This window comes from Salarias fasciatus, chromosome 13 (assembly GCF_902148845.1).
Source record: "Salarias fasciatus chromosome 13, fSalaFa1.1, whole genome shotgun sequence".
Taxonomy (NCBI): domain Eukaryota; kingdom Metazoa; phylum Chordata; class Actinopteri; order Blenniiformes; family Blenniidae; genus Salarias; species Salarias fasciatus.
Genome location: NC_043757.1, coordinates 13,662 through 36,316, shown reverse-complemented (window position 1 = coordinate 36,316; position 22,655 = coordinate 13,662).

Here is a 22,655-nt window from a genome sequence, read left to right as displayed (position 1 = left end):
TGAACCAGATGTAAATGTGATTGGTCCAGCCTGTCACATGACCGCATTACGTGGACAGAGGAGGAGCTGTGATAGGCTGATTTATGCTAAACTTCAAAGGGGGTGTATCATGCAAAATTCCCTTTTTGTATGTTTTAACCTTGTTATATAGTTATTTACTCATCAAAAACACCCCAAAGCGGGGTTTTCCTCCATGCCTGTGTGTTTGAGCTTTCCTTGTTTTTGTCCTGCTCAGAGAGGCAGCCCCTCCCATACCCGTGAAAACGCTCTGTCTGCTCTAGTGACGTCACTAGGAGCAGCAGAGCGCTCCCCTGAGCCCGCCCCCTTCCACTGAGCCCGCCCCCCTCACCTTCCCCCTGCAGGCCCTTGCTCATGAAACGGCCGAGCCAATCAGCATTGCCGCTTTTTGTTTTCAAATTGTTTTGGCGAATTCCGGTGGTTAAACCGAAGTGACGCCATCACTGTGTGTAGCGGAGATTATGGAGATAAATTTTAACCATCATCTGAAAGCAACAATCAAGGAAGAGCAAGAGTCTGAAGGGTCTGCGCTTGGTGAGTTTCTAACAGGAAAAGACGTTTCCGCGTTTCTTTGCGTGTAGAGAAGCTAGAGCTAAAGAGCTAAAGATCAGAGAAGCTAATGCATTTTGATGACGTATTTGTTTTGAAGCTCCGATTGGTTGAAGTACGCTGTCAGTCAAAGTCCACAGGGGGAGAGGCGGGATTTTCAGTGAAACAGAGCGTTTTCTCTTCCGGGTTTCAGAATTGGCCCAGAAAATCTTTTATTTCACACAAAAGGACTTTTCCTTAGCGCCAAAAATAAACCATTTCCATGTTAATGCCTATACTAACTTGGACTAGCTAAGAAAGCATGATACAGCCCCTTTAAGTTATGAAGTCTAATCAATAGATAATTGATGAAAATTAAAATCTAGTCAAGACAACTTGGTTGATGAAGCTAATGTAGAGACCAGAACATGCTCTGAAACCAGGATTTAAGATGTTGATTTAACCTCTGAAATTCCACATTTTTCAATGAGTTCCAATGGGACCTGGGTTCTTTTTTAAACCAACTTCATGCCCCCTGATTGAATTTCCCCGGAATTACAGCTTTATTACACTTCAACACTGGCCTCATGTTTCACCAGGGTAATGAAACTTGGATTGTCTGTTTGAACATGTGTTCTCCCATCCTTAATGTTCCCTGCAGCTGTGTGTAGTTTCATTGCCAACAGCTCCAACCAGTGGACCAACATGAGAACTACTTGGTCTTCAGGTTTTCTGCCATTTCCATGGAAATGTAGCAGTTTCAAAACTATTCTAGTTGAATAAATGGAGACAAAAGCACAATGGTGTTTTTAACTTGGACTGTTGTGGTGCAAACGAGGCCTGAATCTGCAGTGTTCTGAATGTTGGCTTCCAGTAAAATCCAGTTCTCCATTCTCTGGAGGTCTGTTCCATTCTACACCCAGTTTGTGTTTTTCCTGACGTTCATTTTGAAACTGTGATAGTTTTGCACTTTAACGTTTGTGCTAAGAAAACAAAGTGTGTGTGTGTGTGTGTGTGTGTGTGTGTGTGTGTGTGTGTGTGTGTTAAACTGAACAAGCCTTCATCCTCACTCTGCTTCTGCTCAAACACTTTGCCTGAATGGATATAATAATGTGTATGTTAATACTGTGATGAAGCGTTTCCTCGCTCACGGACGTGGTTTTCAGAATGTTGCCATGGACACCAGCGTAATTGGATGGAGTTGGTCGAGGAAGTCTGCAGCTTTTCCCTGTCAGATAAACCTGAACTGATCAATTTCCTTCTGGCACTCGAAGATAAATTCATGATGTTCAGCTGCAATTTTCTTTATCAAGAAGTTGTAGTTTGTTTGATTTTGAGAAGTTGGTTTTGGTTTCAAATCTTTTCTTTATCCTGGTCGAATCTGTGGCGTGAAAGTAAAAGTCATGACTGAAGAGAACAGAGGGTGAACAGAGACACTTTTTTTTCATGTATTGCTGTTTTTCCTCCTTGATTGTTGCCAAGCCAGCAGATTTTTATGCCTTAAGCGTTGGTGCACGAAGTGAGTGTAAAAATCAGATTTTCATTGATTAAAGAAACGTGTGAAACTGAAGCTTCTCATCTTTTAATGATGCTCTTTGTTTTTGATTTCTCTTCAGTTCTTGGCTCTCAGAATGTGAGTGTGACTCTATTTAATACTTCCTTCTTTTCTTACAGTCATCGTTGAAGATTTCTGTTGAAGACGTTGAAACTTGTGAAACACAAAGCATAATTTTTCTATGTTTTGGTGTGAAACCCAAATGGGAAGTAGTTCTAACCAATACAGGCATATGACTATCAAATATGTGGGTTTTTTTTTTTTTTTTTTTTTTTTTTTTTTTTTTTTAGAAGCTACCTTGGATGAAAATGTAATCAGAAAGTTGAAAAATGACCCCAGGAACAGACATGCAGTCATAGAATATCTTTTATGTAGTTCCAAATATAATGTTCTGTATTATCTGTTCCCCAGCAGTCTGAATGACTCCATCATGGCAGCTGTAGCGGTCTCATCTCAAACAAAAACAGTTCCAGAGCATTCTTTGTCCCAGAAAATCAAATCATCAAATTTCATTGCTGGAGCACTTTGCATATTAATAAAGGCACAAAAAAAAAATCTTTCCAGCTATTAACACTGCCTGGAAAGGTGGTGCAGCTCTTGCCTCAAATCAAGAAGGTCCTGGGTTCAAGTACCGGCCGGGACTCGGGGCCTTTCTGTGTGGAGTTTGCATGTTCTCACTGTGTGTGGGTGGGTTCGTACTCCGGCTTCCTCCCACAGACCAAAAACATGCATGTCAGGTTAACTGGTGTTCCTGCTCAGGGATTACAGATGTAAATAAGCCCATGGCTAACTCTGGTGTATTTACTGTAAAAAGAAGTGTTAATATGTGTTGTCCCTGATAAATAAAATAAAGGTAAGGCCATCCCACTGCCTTCAATATATGATGCAATAAAACACCTTCACCGCAATCGCACACCAACACAAACACTGCCCCTGTATGCAGTTGACTGACATGGCATGTCACTGAAGATAGTGGGGAAAGGGGGCCGTCCACACTGGGAGAAGTGGTAGACCAGGACGGGCACCAACATTGTGCTTTAACGTTCACTAAATTACCAAAAGCATCTGCTCACCTGCCTTGACTCACACTTGAACTAAGTGCCATCCCATTCCCAACCCGTAGGGTTCAATATGTCGGACCACTTTTTGCCGCTATTACGGCTTGAACTCTTCTGGGAAGGCTCTCTGATGGTTGAGGAGTGTGTTTATAGGATCTTTGAGCATTCTTCCAAAAGCGCCAGGTGAGGTCACGCACTGATGTTGGTGGAGGAGGCCTGGCTCTCAGTCTCCACTGTAATTCACCCCAAGAGTGTTCTATCGGGTTCAGGTCAGGACTCTATGCAGGCCAGTCAAGTTCATCCACACCAGACTCTGGCATCCAGGTCTTTATGGACCTTTCTTTGTGCACTGGTGCACAGTCATACTGGAAGAGGAAGGGGCCTGTTCCAAACTGTTCCCACAAGGTTGGGAGCATGAAATTGTCAAAAATGTTTTGGTATCCTGAAACAAGTTCCCTTCACTGGAGCTAAGGGGCCAAGCCCAACTCCTGACAAACAACCCCACACCATGATTCCTCCTCCAGCAAATTTCACACTTTGCACTATGCAGTCTAAAATATACCGTTCTCCTGGCAACCTCCAAACCCAGACTCATCCATCAGATTGCCAGATGGAAAAGTGTGATCCGTCGTTCCAGAGAACACGTCTCCACTGTTCTATAGTCCAGTGGCGGTGGGCGTTACACCACTGCATCCGGCGCTTTGCATTGCACTTGGTGATGAGTGGCTCGGATGCAGCTGCTCTGCCATGGAAACCCATTCCATGAAGCTCTCTGCATTCTGGACCTGGCTAATCTGAAGGTTGCATGACGTTTGGAGCTCTGTAGCGATTGACTGTGCAGAAAGTTGTCGACCTCTTTGCACTTTACACTATTCGCTTCAGCATCAGCCGACCCCTCTCCGTCAGTTTACAAGGCCGACCAGTTCGTGGCTGAGTTGCTGTTGCTCCCAAACTCTTCCGTTTTCTTATAATAAAGCTGCCAGTTGAACGTGCAATATTTAGGAGTGAGGAAATTTCACGACTGGATTTGTTGCACAGGTGGCATCCTATGACAGTTCCACGCTGGAATCCACTGAGCTCCTGAGGGCAGCCCATTCTTTCACCAATGTTTGGCAAAACAGTTTGCATACCTTGGTCCTTGATTTTTTTTACACCTGTGGCCAAGCCAGGTGATTAGAACACCAGATTCTGATCATTTGGATGGGTGAGCAAATACTTTTGGTCATATAGTGTATGGCTGTGGTCTATCATAATATGTCTGTGGTCATTAAGTTATGGTGTGTTAAAAGGGGAGTGGTTTATTAGTGTCTTTTCTGTGAGTGTGGGGGTAATTAGAGCACCTGTGGGGAAACGATAAAGAGGCAGGTGTGGCTGCAGGTCAGACAGACCTCTCCATAGTGGGAAGCTGGAGTGGCAGGTGAGGGAGAGATCTCCAGAAGTTTTCAGGTGTGCATGTCTTTTGCCTGCCCTGCTGTAATGGCTGGATTATGAAATGAAAGTCTGCATTTTGGGTAATACCTGGATTCCGGCTCCAGTCTCTCAGGTGAACATGACAGTCAACAAACTTTATTTAAACTCCCAAGATTAACGAAAAGCCCATAAGATGACAAGAGGCAACACATCATGACGCTCTTTCACTATGCCAGAGGATTGTGCCAGTAATGTGGATAGAGGGAAAATGACCACAAAACGGTAAGGAAATTAAATATGTTGTGTTTAGTGTGAATAGCTTTGAGATTTGGTGAAGAAATGTTTGAGAAACATGCAGTCTGAGGTGCTGGCTGTGAAATGCGAAGCTGGGTTTTGAGTTTGTTTTGCCGTTGACGGAAGGTGGTCAGCTCAAAGAATATTCTGCCTGCTGTTATCTTAAAGTGCAGCTTTTCTAGTTTCATATGAGACCCAATATGGTGGGGTGAAGCAGACGGTTTGCTTATTCTGTTGCATTTTGAATCGGGAAGTGTGGGTGACGGGGGTGTGGTGAATTGTTGCACATGGATTTTAAAGTTCTTATAAAACAAACACTCGGTAGTCAAAATGCAGTTGGAGCATTCAGTTAGTGAGATTATTTGAGACACAATTGAAAGAAATTATCCCCACAGCACATTAGTCACTTTTTACACACATTGAACTCAACCTCAGGGGGGTCCTTCACACCGGGAGTTGATCCTGGTCCAGTGCTGGGGTTACTGTGCCCGGGTACTCTGGTCCTGGCTGGCCTGGGGGCTCCACACTTTGGTGTGCGAGTTCCCATGGTCTGTCGGGGTCGGGGGTCGGGCGCTGGAGCCCCAGTTTTAATTGACCCTCGACTTCCCTTGGTGTGGGGGGCCCCACTGGTGGCGTTTTCCCTAAGATGCTCAGTGCCATGCCATGTCTCCTCTGTTCTGTGCGAATTAATGGTAGTGTGAGTGTGAGTGTGAGTGTGAGTGTGTGTGTGGTGCATACTGTTTGATGGTGCGGTTTTTATTCTTTTTGTTTTTATGACTGTTTTTAATGTTCAGCACTTTGCGTTGTTTTTATTAATATGAAAAGTGCTATATAAATAAAATCTGAATCTGAACCTGATCTCAACAGAAATGCATGAACTGAGCATGACCTCTTAGTACTAGATTCTGTGGATGTGGGGTTCGGTGTTCCCTCGCCTTCCGGGGGTGTCTCCCACAGGATATGACAGTTGGATGACGCGGGAATGTGAGCGCGTTTGGGTTAGGGTTGTGTGTGTCTGTGCATGTGTGTGTGTCAGTATGAGTGAGTGGGTATGAGTGTTAGGTTGGGGAGGGGGGGAGTGAGGCGGGAGAGGACAGGGGGTGGGGTGGGGTGGGTTCCGGGGGGGTGGGGGTGATGCCCTGGATCTCGGGGTGCGTGGCCGGAGCGCTGGGGGGTGTACTGGCCCGGGGTGGGTAGCCGCCCGTGTGGGCCGGTTCTCCCGGGGGGGTCATGGCCCTCCGCCTGGGTGGGGGGTTGGCTCCTGGGCTCTTGGGCCTTGGGCTCTCGGCCCTGCCCGCCCTGGGCGTCCGGCGCCCGGGGTAGACCGGCTCCTGCCGGTCGTGGCTCCGCGGGGCCCGGGCCCCGGGGCTGCCGGGGTCCCCGGCCGGGGCTTTCCTCTGCCCCGTTTCTGGACTGGAGCGTGGGCGTCTGCCTGGGGGGGCGGCTTGGATCCGGGCTCTGTGATGACCGCCGGCTGTCTGGGCTCTGAGGGCCTCTCTGGCCTGCTTCTGGCGTTCTCAGAGGTCAGAGGTCATATATGCATGATCACTATCACCATCACTGTCACCATCATACTCACATGATCACGTTGATCTTTAATCACTCTTCACATACTGGGTTACCTTGTCTTCTTGTGGTGGTTAGACTAATGGTGATCTGTAGCAGACCTCTCTTGATGCACGCCCCGAGTTTACTACTAGTTACTACGAGTTACGACTAGCTATATTAAAAAAAAAAAAAGGGTTTGTGGTGTCCTTGCATTTCCTTCCTCCCCTACACCTCCTTTTATTTTTGTGGCCTGGTCTGTTCACTAATGTGGTTCAAAAAAAAAAAAAAAAAATTATGTATGGTTCTGTAATTTTCTGTGTTGGTTGTCGGCTCTGTTTTGGTGTTGTCCAGATTGGGGATTTGGGATTGTTCTTGGTTGCGTGTGGTGCGTCGACAACACTGTTTTGTATTGTGACTTTGTACATAGGTTGTGCCCCCCCCCCCCGTTCTCCCTCTCTTTATCTTTCTCTCTTTCTGTCCCTGCTCTCTGAGCGTTTCCATCCCGGTCCTGTCCGGCAGCCATGCCGGATGCCAGCTTTAAATAAAGGCAGCAGCAGGAGGAGACTCGGTCTCCTCTTGCTGCTAACATTAAAATCTGTTTGGATAGTAAAAGGCGACAATCATACAATATTGCACGCCCCAGCTGCCGAACAGGACAAGGGAAAAAAAAAAAGTACTAGATTCTGTGCTCCTGTCATGCATTGTGTTGAAATTGCGTGTGGTCACCACACAGTCTCCACTGAAAGTCAATTAGAATCCATGTCGTGTTGGGAACACGCATTCTCAACTTAAAGATGTCACGCCATGGGTGTCGTTTCATAGATCCTGGAAATGCAAATGTAGATTAATCGATATTCTGAAGAAAGATCTGATTATTAGCCATAATAGTGGAACGATCCAAGGCAGAGTGTGTAACAATGGTATTTGCTTCTGCTGAGTTAAAAAGCATTTTATAGCCTCGGCCCACCGCGGCTTCACCTCCACTCCCCCTCTCCAACCGCTGCCTCGCCCTGACGCAGCACGACGGCGATGACACGGCAGATGATGAAGGCCGGCAGTCTGCTGCGGCTGCTACCGCACCCTCCGGTGGATCCACGGCCCGCCGCCAGGATCTTAACAACCCGGAAACCAGGCCGCCCGACGCCGCTACGGTCCTCCATCCTGCTGGGTCCCAGCCTCGCCAGAGCGTGTCCCGCCGATCCCGGAGAAGCAGCAATCATCCCGGACTTCAACCTCCACAGCGCGCCGGAGGCTGATTATGGAAGCAGTGCGCAGGCATTCCGGGAGCCACTGCCGCCCCAGGGAGATCCGGGAGCCACTGCCGCCCAAGGGAGACCCGGGAACGCCGCCCCAGCGACGAGGCTGCTGCCAGCGTCCCCGCTGCGCCGGCAGAACGCTCCCCGGCCCAGGACACCCACGTCACCGCCCCGCCCCCGCCTCGGCCTCTCTTCCCCCCGACTTCACTCATCATCGGCGCCAGCATCGTGCGGAGTCTTCACTTCTTCAACACCCTCACATGGTGTTTTCCCGGCGCCACCGTCCCCACCATCCTGGAAAAACTTCCAGAGCTCCTCCGGTCCGCCCCCTCCTCCGCTCACCGGGTGATTGTTCACATCAGGTCCAACAACACGACGCGGCGACACTCCGAGCTCACCGAAAAGGATTTTAAGGACACTCCGTCCTGTCAGGTAACATCCAGCAGTCCAGACGTCTCTAGCTGTCAATCCAGCTGACTAACAGTAAGCCCCGCCCACTCTTCACACACCCCTCTCTCTGGTATTATCTCCAGCAGACTGCACCTTAATTAAGTTAATCTTAAAAACCTAATCAAAATTAAAACTAAACCTGCAGTAGAACAAAAACCCACAAGAGTCAAATGTGGACTGTTAAATATCCGATCCCTCTCCTCCAAATCCTGCTTATTGGTGACCTAATAACTGTTCATAATTTAGATTTATTAAACCTCACTGAAACCTGGCTAAGGAAGGATGAATGTCTCAATTTAAATGAAGCAACATGTCAACTATCATATTCCCCCAGAATCTGGCCGAGGCGGTGGAGCAGCGTCCATCTAGAACTCTAAACTTCTAATCAGTCCTGGATCTAAAACTAAGCATAAAACCTTTGAGAGTCTCACTCTGAATCTCACTAACTCCAGCTGGAAAACACAGAAGCCAGTCCTGCTGGCTGGAGTGTATCCCCCCACCCTGCTCCACACTCTGAATGTTCAGACTTTCTCTCCAGTTTAGTCTTAAGCTTAGATCAAATCATTGTAGTTTAGACTTTAATATTCATGCAGATGTCGACACTGACAGCCTGAACACTGCTTTCAGTTCACTACTTGATACAACTGTTTTTTCTCAGAAGGTGAATAAACCTACTCATCACTTGAATCTCACCCTCCACCTTGTTCTCACCGACGGTATTGACATTAACCGATTAATAACCCTGTACTGTCTGATCACTTCCTGTTATCATTTGAGTTTACATTAACTGGTTTTAAAGTACCTGGGAAAAAACTTAAACTTAGAAGATGTCTGTCAGAGGAAAATGTGACCAAATTCAAGGAAATTATCCATCAATATTAACTTCACTCCATCTGTTGGCCCAATGGACAGCAGTATTAGCATTAGCATTAGCATTAGCAGCAGTATCAGCCCCACTCAGGTTGATTTAGTTGTAGATGAAGTGGCAGCTTCACTCTGCTTCACACTGGACTCAGTTGCTCCCGTGAAGTTAATAACATGAACCCTCAGGAGACTAACTCCATGGCACAACAACCAACTACAAACATTAAAAAGATCAGCTGGAAAACAGAGAGGAAATGGCATCTAACCCAACTAGAAGTACTTCGTACTGCCTGGCAAGATAGTCTGTTAACTTATGAAAAAACTTTACGTAAAACTGGAACTGCCTACTATTCATCCTGAATAGAAGAAACCAGAACGGCCCCAGGTTCCTCTTTAATACCAGAGCCAGGCTGACAGGAAGTCACAGCTCTGTTGAGCCTCAGATCCCCTCAGCCTGAAGCAGCAATGATTTATAAACTTCTTTAATGACAAAATCAGAACTATTAGAGGTAAAATTGAAAGTGCTCTCCCCAAAGTGGTCCCAGACCAACCAACCACATCTTCAGACCTGTCAGTAGAACCTGACTCACAGCTACTGAGCTTCCATCCTACTGAACTCTCTGAGTTCCTCATCTAAACCTACAACTTGTACATGAGATCCAATCCCAACCAGACTGTTTAAAGACATTTTCCCCCTGATCAGTACATCAATATTAGATCAGATCAACTTATCCTTAGTAACAGGCTATGTTCCAAAGGCCAAAGGCAGTTATTACAAAATTCAGCCGCACGCATGCTGACGAGGACCAGGGGGCGGGCCCACATTACACCGGTTTTACAGTCGCTGCATTGGCTCCCTGTCCGCTTCAGGATCGATTTTAAAGTTCTCTTATTAGTTTATAAATGTCTTAATGGCCTTGCACCTTCTTATTTAGCTGATCTGCTTTTACCTTATCGACCCTCGTGGGCCCTGAGGTCCTCTGGCAGTGCCTTATTGTGTGTTCCTAAAGCCAGAACCAAAACCCATGGCGAGGCGGCTTTTACAGTTGACTGTAGAGGACTGCAGTTGACTGTAGTTGACTGTAGAGGACTGTAGTTGACTGGAGAGGACTGTAGTTAACTGTAGTTAACTGTAGTTAACTGTAGTTGACTGTCGAGGACTGTAGTTGACTGAAGAGGACTGCCGTTGACTGAAGAGGACTGCCGTTGACTGAAGAGGACAGTAGTTGACTCTAGAGGACTGTAGGTAACTGTAGTTGTCTGTAGTTGACTGGAGAGGACTGTAGTTGACTGTACATTACTGTAGTTGACTCTAGTTGACGATAGAGGACTGTAGTTAACTGTAGTTGACTGTAGTTGACTGTAGTTGACTGTAGTTGACTGTAGTGGACTGTAGTGGACTGTAGTTGACTGTAGAGGACTGTAGTTGACTGTAGGCGACTGTAGAGGACAGTAGTTGACTGTAGAGGACAGTAGTTGACTGTAGAGGACAGTAGTTGACTGTAGAGGACTGTAGTTGACTCTAGAGGACTGTAGGTAACTGTAGTTGTCTGTAGTTGACTGTAGAGGACTGTAGTTGACTGTAGAGGACTGTAGGCAACTGTAGAAGACTGTCCTCGATTGTAGAGGACAGTAGTTGATTGTAGAGGACTGTAGTTTAATTGACTGTAGGGGACTGGAGTTAACTGTAAGGAACTGTAGAGGACTGTAGCGGACTGTTGTGGACTGGACTGGTGTCCTGTTCAGGAGACAGGAGTTGACTGTAGAGGACTGTAGTTAACTGTAGTTTACTGTAGAGGACTGTAGTTGACTGGAGTGGACTGTAGTTGACTGTAGTCAATTGTAGGGGACTATAGTTGATTGTCGGGGACTGTAGTTAATTATACAGGACTGTAGTTAACTGTGGGGGACTGTAGTTAACTGTGGGGGACTGTAGTTAACTGTGGGGGACTGTAGTTGACTGTGGGGGACTGTAGTTAACTGTGGGGGACTGTAGTTAACTGTGGGGGACTGTAGTTAAAGCGAACCCCGATTAAAATGTCTATTAGCTCTACAAATGTTGTCGCTGATGTCTACACTTAAAATACGTTGTTAGAAAAGTATAAACATAATGCATAAGTTATGGACTGGTCGGAGCAGCTCGGGCCCTGTATAAGAAAGGACAGAGCAGGCTGTTTTTCCTGAGGAGACTTAAATCCTTTGACGTGTGTGGTGACATGCTGTACATTTTCTACCAGTCTGTTGTTGCAAGTGCTGTTTTCTTTGGGGTTGTCTGTTGGGGTGGCAGCATGACAAAAAGAGACAGCAATCGGCTGGACAGACTGATCAGGAGGTGTGTGTCTGTGATGGGGAGGAAGGTGGACTCTCTTGGAGCAGTCTTGGAGAGGAGGATGGGGGCTCTAATGCAGAGTATCTTGAGGAACTCCAAACATCCACTGCACGACACAGTTGCAGCTCAAAAAAGTGAGCGGAGTAACAGGCTCCTGTCATTGCGCTGCAGAACTGAGCGCTTCAAGAGGTCGTTCATCCCCTCAGCAATCAGGCTGTATAACAGATGTGCCTGAGCAAAACTAAGTACAATCCGAGCACTTGTATTTATTGTACTGTTATTTATTTGCATGTGAATGATCTGTGTGCTGCTGGACACTGGAATTTCTCCTTTGGGAGATTAATAAAGTTTTTATCTATCTATCTATCTATCTCATGCAGGCGCGGTAATCCACGCAGCCTCGAGAAGTTTTTCCGGCGTTAGGGTTAGGTCAGTGCATAAAAAAGAAAAGCACCGGCAACAGAAACCCTCCGTAATGCAACCATCCTCCAGGGGGTATGTGTGGATCTATGGCTTAAAACTCAAAAGGTGGCTTCAAAACACCGAGTTCAGACATGAGAGGCACTCTAATAATTTAGGAAGTGTTTATTTAAAACCCAATAAATACTTATAAATTGAAAAAATTGGAAATATTCCTGTCAATAAAATGTATTTTTGGATCTACCAGAGGCTCTAAAGAAAAGGGAATCTCTAATCAGGAGGGGGACTATTCCTCCAGGTAAGTAATTCATCAAATTACCTTGGAGGTTCGACTGGTTCCCCTCTCTTAAGTTAATAACCCATCGTTCTAAGGGAGACAAAGGAGGTGGAAGCCCAATCATCACAATTCCCCAATCGGTGGCCATCCGTTGTCATATGAGTCAGTTTAAACTGGATCAAATTCCCAGCGGGAATCGAACCCACAACCTTGGTTACTCAGAACCTTTCCTTAACCACTCAACCACCGGGTAATTTGCTATGGAACTGCTGGTCCAGCTTTTCCCCCGGGTTCTCCTTTATCCCCTACAATATAAAAGAAGATCTGTTCAATCAGTTAACCGGGAATCTGCTGAAGGTTCCCCGTTTCTGTCGAAAAGCTCTCTGGTGTGATCTGTGAGAAAAAAATAATAGTTAAACCGTGGGAACCAGGGAGCCAATCGGGTGAAGTCCCAGAAGTAGTCCCAGCTCTGCACTCCATACAGATCTTGGTCAGCAGGGGGTCCCGTCCCCAGGTCAGTGCTAGTCAGGTCATATCACTCCCCTAGTTAGTTTTATCTTTTTTCGTTTAAATAACCATCCACAAGTTGTTCGAGGAAGGAGGAAGAGAGGTCAAAGAGCCCACCCATGGGTTTTGGGTTAGGATTAGGGTTAAGATTAAGGTTGGGATCAGATTGGGAAAAGTTCACAGCATTGTCGCCTTTATGAATTAATCCCATCATCATCTCCTTCCCAACCTGTGTGTTTGTGTTCAACCCATTGCTGTTTTGCTTCTCGGTGGCTCCCTTCCCTCTCCGCCTCCTCCTCCGCTTCTGTTGCTGCTCAGGAAGATCTGCCGGTGGAGGTGAGAGGTTAGGTTTAGGTAAAAATGCCCTGGTAATCTGCTCTGTGGACACAGGGTGGATCATGCCACTGTACTTAGAGCACTGGGAACTTTTGGTTGGTCCTGATGGATCCGGGTCCTGAGAGTTGGATGAGGGCCCAGTTATCTCAACCTGATGTGAATTAATGCACTGGAGACCAGGGGGTTCGGGAACCTGTGCCGGCCCTGGGAGAACTTCTGGTTGTTGTGCTGGCAAGAAAGGGAGACTCTGCTCCCTGTCAGCCAGGGGTGAGCTGGCACCTGTGGGCCTGGTAAGAGAAGAGTCATTAGGGTCAGAATCTGAGGAGGCCCCAAATAGTTCCTCAAAACCTAGCAAGTTTTCCTCCCTCAGCTTCTGACCATATCGCTTTTTAGCCCACTTAGTGGCTTTCTGGTATGGCTCCTGTTGAAAGGGGCCAGATCTTGCCCACTTAAGGAGTGGATTTAAAACTGAGTTGTAATGGTTCTGAAGAATAGTTAAGTTACGGGTCATCCAATGCACAGTATTTACTTTAATCTGTTCCAACACTTCAGCATTTGGGCAGGCCGGTTTGATAAATGAGGTTAGTTTTTCAACTTTTTTCTCTTGCCTGCTGGTAAAGTATTAGTTTGTTCAACTTGAGTTAATACTTCCAAGTGATGGCCTAATTGGATGATCTGAAAGTATCTTTTAGTGTGATTTACTATGGATGGTGCACTCTGAACTGTAGTCGTTGCTCTGGAAGATGTGGTGGGGGCCTCCCGCTGGCTCCCCTGCTCCACGGAAGACAGGACTGCAAATCTGTTTTTAGAATAAATAGACATGTTAAAAGAGTGCTTCTCAAGAATAAGAACAATAAAGGGAAAACAAGGGGAAGAAAAAGAAAGGAAAGAAAAACATTCACAAAACCAAGGGGAACTGGGTCATGAGGCTAAAGACCTGAAGACTTTAAACCAAAACTAGCCTGAAACTTTAGGAGGTCTTATGTGTTTTCTTACACCCCACACAACCCCCCCAGTACCTTCAAAAGCCTCCCCAACCTGTGAAAGTTCCTAGTTTCAGGAAGTCCAGCTCTGGATGAAGCCCGGTTTGGAGGCCCAGGTGTGGCGGTGCTCCACTCTTCAATGAAGGTAAATTGGAGGCAGACTCACAAACACATAAAATCCCAACATTTCCTTAAAAACTGGCGGTTAAAAAATTGTCTATTTCAGGTGCTGAGCTCAGTCCTGTCCCATGATCCAAAAAATGTCCTTCATGGGAGAAAAAAGTGCAAAAGGAGTGCAAAAAAGTGCAAGAAGGAGGCCCAACGTTTCGCCGGTAGGCTTCTTCAGGGGCAGAGTGAATCAGCGTCTGAGGAGCTGCTGGATTTAAAGCTTCCTGGAGGAGGTAAAAGTGGGCGTGGAATTCTCCGGGGGGAGGATTCTGAAGAGTCTACTTTCCAGCTGACTTTAGGCCTGCCTGCCAGTGATCAATGCAGGCAGGATGCCTCCCCCTGGTGGTCCAATACCCACAATACTCCTTTAACTCCAAGGAACCATTCATACATTGCTTCAACTCAGGCAATATTAAAGGAATTTTATAAAAAAAAGAAAGGTAATAGGGGTAAATGGGGTCCTGAGTCATTGACTCAAGCCTCAATAACTTTGGAACCCTTAGGGTTAGGTGTGGAAACATAAAAGAGAAAAGCATGGGCAACAGTATCCTTCCCTATTGCAACAGTAATCGTTTCTTTAACATCCCAATGATATTTTGTATAATTGGATAACTTGGAAAAACAAAAAGGGTAAAATGAGAAAAGAAACAAAATGAGATTGTTAGTAGAGAAACACTCTTGAAGTATAAAAAACAAAAATTAGAAGGATATGACCAATAAATCTCCCAACTGGAGTCCTGCTTAGGGGGAACAGAACCCAAGGTCAGTATTCAGATGAAAATCATAAAAACAGGCCCATGATTGTTTTCCAGTCACCTTCGCAGCTGCAGGATTTTGAATATAACTGGAGACAAAAGAAATAGAAAAAGAAGGGGGGGGGAAAGGGGGGGAAAAAGGGAAAATTGGAAGGGAGGAAGTTAATGAATATAGGGGAGGGGTTAGGTTTAGGGTTAAGCAAGGGAAGCGGGTAGGATCACAAAATTTGATGTGTAAATATAAGGGAGGGGTTAGGTTTAGGGTAAAGGAAGGGAGGCGGGTAGGATCCCAAAATTTAATGTGTAAGGAAAACTAAAAAAGAGGGGGAAAAAAAAGAGGGAAGAAAGGATTTTAGGTTTAGGAAAGGGTATAGGGATAAAAACCACTCAAAGTGAGTCTTTTTTGCTTTGAGATTGAATGACTTTTTATAGGAACAACTGACATGAATGGTTGAGACATCTATGGATAGGTCTGGACGAGATCTATCCATACATGTGTGAACCATGTTGGTGTGATGTAAGGGGGAGGAGTTATTCCCAAAAAAAGCACTTTGAAGTGAGTCTTTTGTTAATAACTTTGTAACCCTAAGTGTGAGAGACTTGAGACTTGAGCCATGCGTAGAGGGTGACGAGCCGGTCCGGGTGGTAGGGTTAGGTAATAGGGGTAAATGGGGTCCTGAGTCATTGACTCAAGCTCCAATAACTTTGTAACCCTAAGTGTGAGAGACTTGAGACTTGAGCCATGCGTAGAGGGTGACGAGCCGGTCCGGGTGTTAGGGTTAGGGTTAGGTAATAGGGATCATTAAGAACCCAGTTAATAACTGCTCGTGGGTTAGGGTTAGGGTTAGGGTTAGGGTCAGGTTAGGGTTAGGTTAGGGTTAGGGTTAGAGGTTAGGGTTAGGGTTAGGGTTAGGGTTAGGGTTAGGGGACACCGTCGATTTGATAGGAATCTGGAATTCCAGAATGGAAGAATCCGGATCCGGAATTTGCAGTTCTGGATTCCGGATTCCAGATTCCAGATTCCAGAACTGAAAATTCCGTATCCGGATTTTTCAATTCCGGAATCCCAATTCCGGATTTTGACCACTATGTTTTGAGCGCTAGAGAGCCATCAAAAGTTAGAAAACCATTTTAAAATTCAGTTTTCAAGTGGCTAACCCATGTTTTTCACCAAAATGACTCTAAATAAATCAGAGAACCCGGCCATGTGGGATTTTCACCCGAAATGCCAAAAATGTTGGGACGAGCCCCAAAACACACAAAACAGACAGTCACACCCCCACAAACGCGTGGGTGGGGGTCCCGCCGGTCCCCGAGGGGTCAAAAATTTCACGGTGGAAATTGACCCAACCGACCCTCAGGACAAATAAAGCTCATCAGCCCGGATCAACGCTAGAGAGCGGGGGCCGGTTGGTGAAGTCAAACATTTCTAGAGGTCCTGGAGAGATGACACCCCACCACACCTGTCAGGGACCTCCCCAGCTGTCAGTGGAAGCCAATCCCAGTCCTTTAGCTACTTCCTGGGCGGAGTTATCATTGCTTGACCGCATCTGGAATCCCATTCCAATCTGGAATCTGGAATCTGGAATGTGGAATCCCAACCTGGAATCTGGAATCTGGAATCTGGAATCTGGAATCTGGAATCCCAATCTGGAATCTGGAATCCCCTTCCAGATTGCGTCTTTGAAGCTCAAAGTGTTTGGATCAGCCCAAAAACACCCAAAACAGACAGTCACCGCCCCGAGAGACACGTGTGCGGGGTCGTTGCCAGTCCCCGAGGGGTCCCAAATTTCATGGTGGAAATTGACCCGACTGACCCTCAGGACACCCAAGGCTCATCCCCACCGATCCAACCACATAGACTATGGGCTGATTCATGAGGTCAAATTTTTATCCAGGGGGTAGAGAGATGACACCCCACCACACCTGTCAGGGACCTCCCCAGCTGTCAGTAGAAGCCAATCCCAGTCCTCTAGCTACTTCCTGGGCAGAGTTAGAGCAGATTCCAGATTTGGTCATTGGTTGACCTAATCTGGAATCCCCTTCCAGAATGTGACATCGATTTTTAAAAAGTGCAGGTAGACACTTGAAACTACAACCATTGCACTGCTGAGGCCCTAAGCTTTCATTTGATGCCAATCTCAGCCCTCTAGCTCCTTCCTGAGAGGAGTTATCATTGCTTGACCGAATCTGGAATCCCCTTCCAGATTGCGTTTTTGACCCTTAAGATTGCAGGTAGACACGTGAAACCACCACCATTGCACTGCTGAGGCCCTCAGCTGTCATCTGAAGCCCAGCCCAGTCCTCTAGCTCCTTCCTGGGCGGAGTTATCATTGCTTGACAGAATCTGGAATCTGGAATCTGGAATCTGGAATCCCAATCTGGAATCTGGAATCCACTTCCAGATTGGGTCTTTGAAGCTCAAAGTGTTTGGATCAGCCCAAAAACACCCAATACAGACAGTCACCGCCCCGAGAGACACGTGTGCGGGGTCGTTGCCAGTCCCCGAGGGGTCCCAAATTTCATGGTGGAAATTGACCCGACTGACCCTCAGGACACCCAAGGCTCATCCCCACCGATCCAACCACATAGACTATGGGCTGATTCATGAGGTCAAATTTTTATCCAGGGGGTAGAGAGATGACACCCCACCACACCTGTCAGGGACCTCCCCAGCTGTCAGTAGAAGCCAATCCCAGTCCTCTAGCTACTTCCTGGGCAGAGTTAGAGCAGATTCCAGATTTGGTCATTGGTTGACCTAATCTGGAATCCCCTTCCAGAATAAGTCCTTGACCCTTAAATGTGGAGTTAAACACTTGAAACCACCACCATTGCACTGCTGAGGCTCTCAGCTATCATCTGAAGTCAATCCCAGCCCTCAAGCTCCTTCCCGGGCAAAGTTATAGCTGATTCCAGATTTGGTCATTGGTTGACGAAATCTGGAATTGCCTTCCAGAATGTGACATCGTTTTTTAAAAAGTTGCATTTAGACACTTGAAACCACCACCATTGCATTGCTGAGGTCCTAAGCTTTAATTTGACACCAATCTTACCACTGTAGCTCCTTCCTGAGCTGAGTTATAGCTGATTCCAGAAGCGGTCATTGGTTGACCGAATCTGGAATCCTTAGCCATGTTAGCTCCACATGCTAGGATGAGCCCAAAAACACCCAAAACAGACAGTCAGCAGCCCAAGAAATACGTGTATGGGGTTGTTGCCGGTCCCCGAGAGGTCCGAAATTTCACGGTGGAAATTGACCGAACCGACCCTCAGGACACCCAAGGCTCATCGCGTATCAACACATATCCAACTCCCATAACCCTAACCCTAATGTTGATGGAATTAGGGTTAGATTACCGTTGACCGCTAGGGTTACGAGGTTCCCAGAGGGCTGAAAATGCTCCTCATCAGCCTCCCAATCCATCCATATAGACTATGCGCTGATTCATGAGGTCAAATTTTTACGCTAGGGTTAGAGATATGAAACCTCAACAGACCTGTCAGGGACCCCCCGGGGAGACGCATATCAAATTTGCATAACCCTAACCCTAATTGTTTGCGAACTAGGGCTCGATGACCTTTGACCCCTAGGGTCAAGTTGGTCCCAGAGGGCTGAAAATCCACACAGCGGCTCTCCCAGCACCCCCGATGAACCTCCCCGAGTTTCGTGCCAATCGGGCAAAGTGTTAATTTTCACCCCCTATGACAGACTACAGATCCTCTAGGGTTACTATGCCATCAGCCTCCCAATCCTCTCTGAAATGAGATTTCGCTGAAAAAAGTGAAAAAACATGATTTGAAGGAGATCCAAAGGTCCGATCGGGATGCCATCGCACACAAGTGTCGGGGACCCCACTGGAAGTCAACTGTTCAAGCCACACCCTCCTAGCCCCTCCCATTCCTGAGTTATTCAATTAAACGCGCTCCTGAGGTAAAAGGTCATTGGGCGGGGCTAGGAGGGCAGCAGAGGGATGAGGTCCTACATACAGGTCAGGGACCCCCCTGGGGGTCAGCTGTTAAAGCCACACCCTCCTAGCCCCTCCCCTTCCAGAGTTATTCAACTCCAAAGTCGTTAGCGGCGGCTAATGCTAAATGCAACAACCACGCGGCTTGTGCACGCGCTGGAGGGATATCCTTTTACACACCCATCAGGGACCCTCCCGGGAGTCATGCATCCAAATCCCATCCTCCTAACCCTAATCGTTTAGGAGTTATTAAAGCTCAAAGTTAGGGTTAGCAGCTAACGGCTAATTTAAGCTCCTTCTCAATTTGCGCAGTAATTCTACGCGGTGGGCGGGGCTGCCCCATATCAAAGGGTGCCTAAGGTCACCACGCACCCTGTGTGCGAGTTTGAGCCGGCTAGCTATCACCGTTTGGGAGCTATTAACGAAAATAGCTAAATTAGCTCATTTTTTAGCCGCAAAACGTTAGCATTTGCCTATTTAACATACTTCTACATGTCCCGGGAGGCTGAAAATTTTACCACAGGTGCAGAAGGGGACCCCGAGGCAACCCTGAAAGTCTCAGCCCTCCATTTATTACCGTTGATTTTTAAAAAATAAAAACGTGAAAATGCGAAATGCAGAAAGTAGCTTTTTTCGGGTATTTCCGTTTCAGCTACAACCACCGCAGCCGGCACACATCAGCGGGGTCTAGAGACGGTCATTTTGATGCCACTTTGACCTCGTTTGCTCAAGTATTTCAAAAATGGCGCACAAAATATGTTCGGTTAAGGCGTTTTTGAAAACGAGTGCCTTCAGCTCTCCCGAAAGACTTCCGGGTGGCCTAGAGGGCTGAAATCGCACAGATTGGATGTGCTGCCAGCCCCGATGCATGACCCCGAATTTGAGCTCCCTGGCTCAAGGCCTTATGGGAAAGGTCACCCCGTTGACCTTTGACCGATAGGGTCAGGAGGGTCGCACAGGGCTGAAACTTCTCACAATGGATACCCTGGCTCCCCCGATGCAGGTTCCCGAGTTTCGTGCCGATCGGTCAAAGCGTTGAGGGATTTTGCTATGATTCAGGCTTTATTTCGGGCCTTCTGCAGGGCAAGTGAAAACGGATGGATTTTTTTGGAAAAAAGTATTCTAGAGAGCTGAAACTTCACAGGATGGATGCCCTGGAAGCCCCGATGCAGGATCTAGCGTTTTTTTGTCTCTAGCTCAATGCGTTGTTTTCACCCTCTGAGTTTCACCCTTAGAGTGATGAGGGGATCCCTGACCTCTCATGAGGTATGTGTGCGGGGGTCCTGCCGATCCCCGAGGGTCCCAAATTTCATGGTGGAAATTGACCCAACCGACCCTCAGGACACCCAGGGCTCATCCCCACGGATGCAACCATATAGATTATGTGCTGATTCATGAGGTCAAATTTTTCTGCTAGGGTTACAGAAATGACACCACAACACACCTGTCAGGCACCCCCCAGGGAGACACATATCAAATTTTCATAACCGTAACCCTAATCGTCGGCGAACTAGGGTTGGATGACCTTTGACCCCTAGGGTTAGGAGGGTCCCAGAGGGCTGAAAATCAACACAGCGGCTCTCCCAGCACCCCCGATGAACCTCCCCGAGTTTCGTGCCAATCGGGCAAAGCGTTAATTTTCACCCCCTATGACAGACTACAGATCCTCTAGGGTTACTATGCCATCAGCCTCCCAATCCTCTCTGAAATGAGATTTCGCTGAAAAAAGTGAAAAAACATGATTTGAAGGAGATCCAAAGGTCCGATCGGGATGCCATCGCACACAAGTGTCGGGGACCCCACTGGAAGTCAACTGTTCAAGCCACACCCTCCTAGCCCCTCCCCTTCCGGAGTTATTCAATTAAACGCGCTCCTGAGGTAAAAGGTCATTGGGCGGGGCTAGGAGGGCAGCAGAGGGATGAGGTCCTACATACAGGTCAGGGACCCCCCAGGGAGTCAGCTGTTAAAGCCACACCCTCCTAGCCCCTCCCCTTCCAGAGTTATTCAACTCCGAAGTCGTTAGCGGCGGCTAATGCTAAATGCAACAACCACGCGGCTTCCTTATGCGCTGGAGGGATCCCCTTCCACACATCCATCAGGGACCCCCCCAGGAGTCATGCCTCCAACCCCCATCCTCCTAACCCTAATCGTTTAAGAGTTATTCAAGCTGGAAGTTAGGGTTAGCAGCTAACGGCTAATTTCTGCTCCCGCCCACTTTGTGCAGTAATTCCACGCGGTGGGCGGGGCTGCCCCATATCGATGGGTGCCTAAGGTCACCACACACCTTGTGTGCGAGTTTGAGCCGGCTAGCTGTCATCGTTTGGGAGCTATTAATGTAAATAGCGAAATTAGCTCCTATTTTAGCCACAAAACGTTAGCATTTGCCTATTTCACATACTTCTACATGTCCCGGAGGGCTGAAAATTTTATCACAGGTGTGGGATGGGACCCCGAGGACACCCTGAAAGTCTCAGCCCCCTGGCTATCACCGTTGATTTTTAAAAAATAAAAACGTGAAATGGCGAAATACAGAAACGTGCTTTTTTCGGGTATTTCCGTTTCAGCTACAACCACCACTGTCGGCACACATCAGCGGGGTGTAGAGACGGTCATTTTGATGCCACTTTGAGCTCGTTTGCTCAAGTATTTCAAAAATGGCGCACAAAATATGTTCGGTTAAGGCGTTTTTGAAAACGAGTGCCTTCAGCTCTCCTGAAAGACTTCCGGGTGGCCTAGAGGGCTGAGATCGCACACCGTGGATGTGCTGCCAGCCCCGATGCATGACAGCGAATTTGAGCTCCCTGGCTCAAGGCCTTATGGGAAAGGTCACCCCGTTGACCTTTGACCGATAGGGTCAGGAGGGTCGCACAGGGCTGAAACTTCTCACACTGGATACCCTGGCTCCCCCGATGAACATACGTGAGCCTCGTGTCGATCGGTCAACGTTTAATTTTGACCCCTGGGAGAGCTTGCAAATCCCCCAGACTCAGTGGGGCATCAGCCTCCCAATCCAACCATGTAGATTATACGCTGATTCATGAGGTCAAATTTTTCTGCTAGGGTTAGAGAAATGACACCACAACACACCTGTCAGGCACCCCCCAGGGAGACACATATCAATTTTTCATCACCGTAACCCTAATAGTCAGCAAACTAGGGTTAGATTACCTCTACCCCCTCGGGCTAGGAGGGTCATTATCCCAGCCCCCCTCCACACAAAGCTTAAAAAATAAGTACAAGTTCCAAACGCGAAAAATTCATAGCACTGAGTGGCCGAGTGGTCTAATGCTATGGCTTGCAACCAGTAGGTTGTGGGATCAAACCCCACGGGGGACATGCTTATTGTGGTGCATCTTGAGCAGTGGAGACTTAGTGTTACTGAGGCAAAGTGTTTTATTAAACTAACTTAGCCTAACCTTTCAGATTCCAGAATCTGACATTGGATGACTAAATCTGGAATCCCCTTCCAGAATGTGACATCGTTTTTTAAAAAGTGCAGGTACACACCTGAAAGGAACACCATTACACTCTTAAGGCCCTAAGCTGTCATTGGAAGCCAACAAAAACTCTGACTGGAGTTAGGGTCAAGGCTTAGGGCTTAGGGTTGCAAATAGGGTTGACCAAAGACCCCTTACCATTTAAGTTAGACACTTGAAACCACTACCATTGTACTGCCAAGGCCCTAAGCTTTCATTTGATGCCAATCCCACACTTCTAGGGCCTTCCTGGACAAAGTTAGAGATTGTCACCAGAATGAAGCAAGCTGGCATTGCATTCCAGAAAGAGACATTGAAACCCAAAGTGTTTGGATCAGCCCAAAAACACCCAAAAACACCCAAAACCGACAGCCACCTTTCATAACCCTAGCCCTAATTGTTTGGAAACTAGGGTTAAATGACCTCTGACCCCAAGGGTTAGGAGGGTCATTATCCCA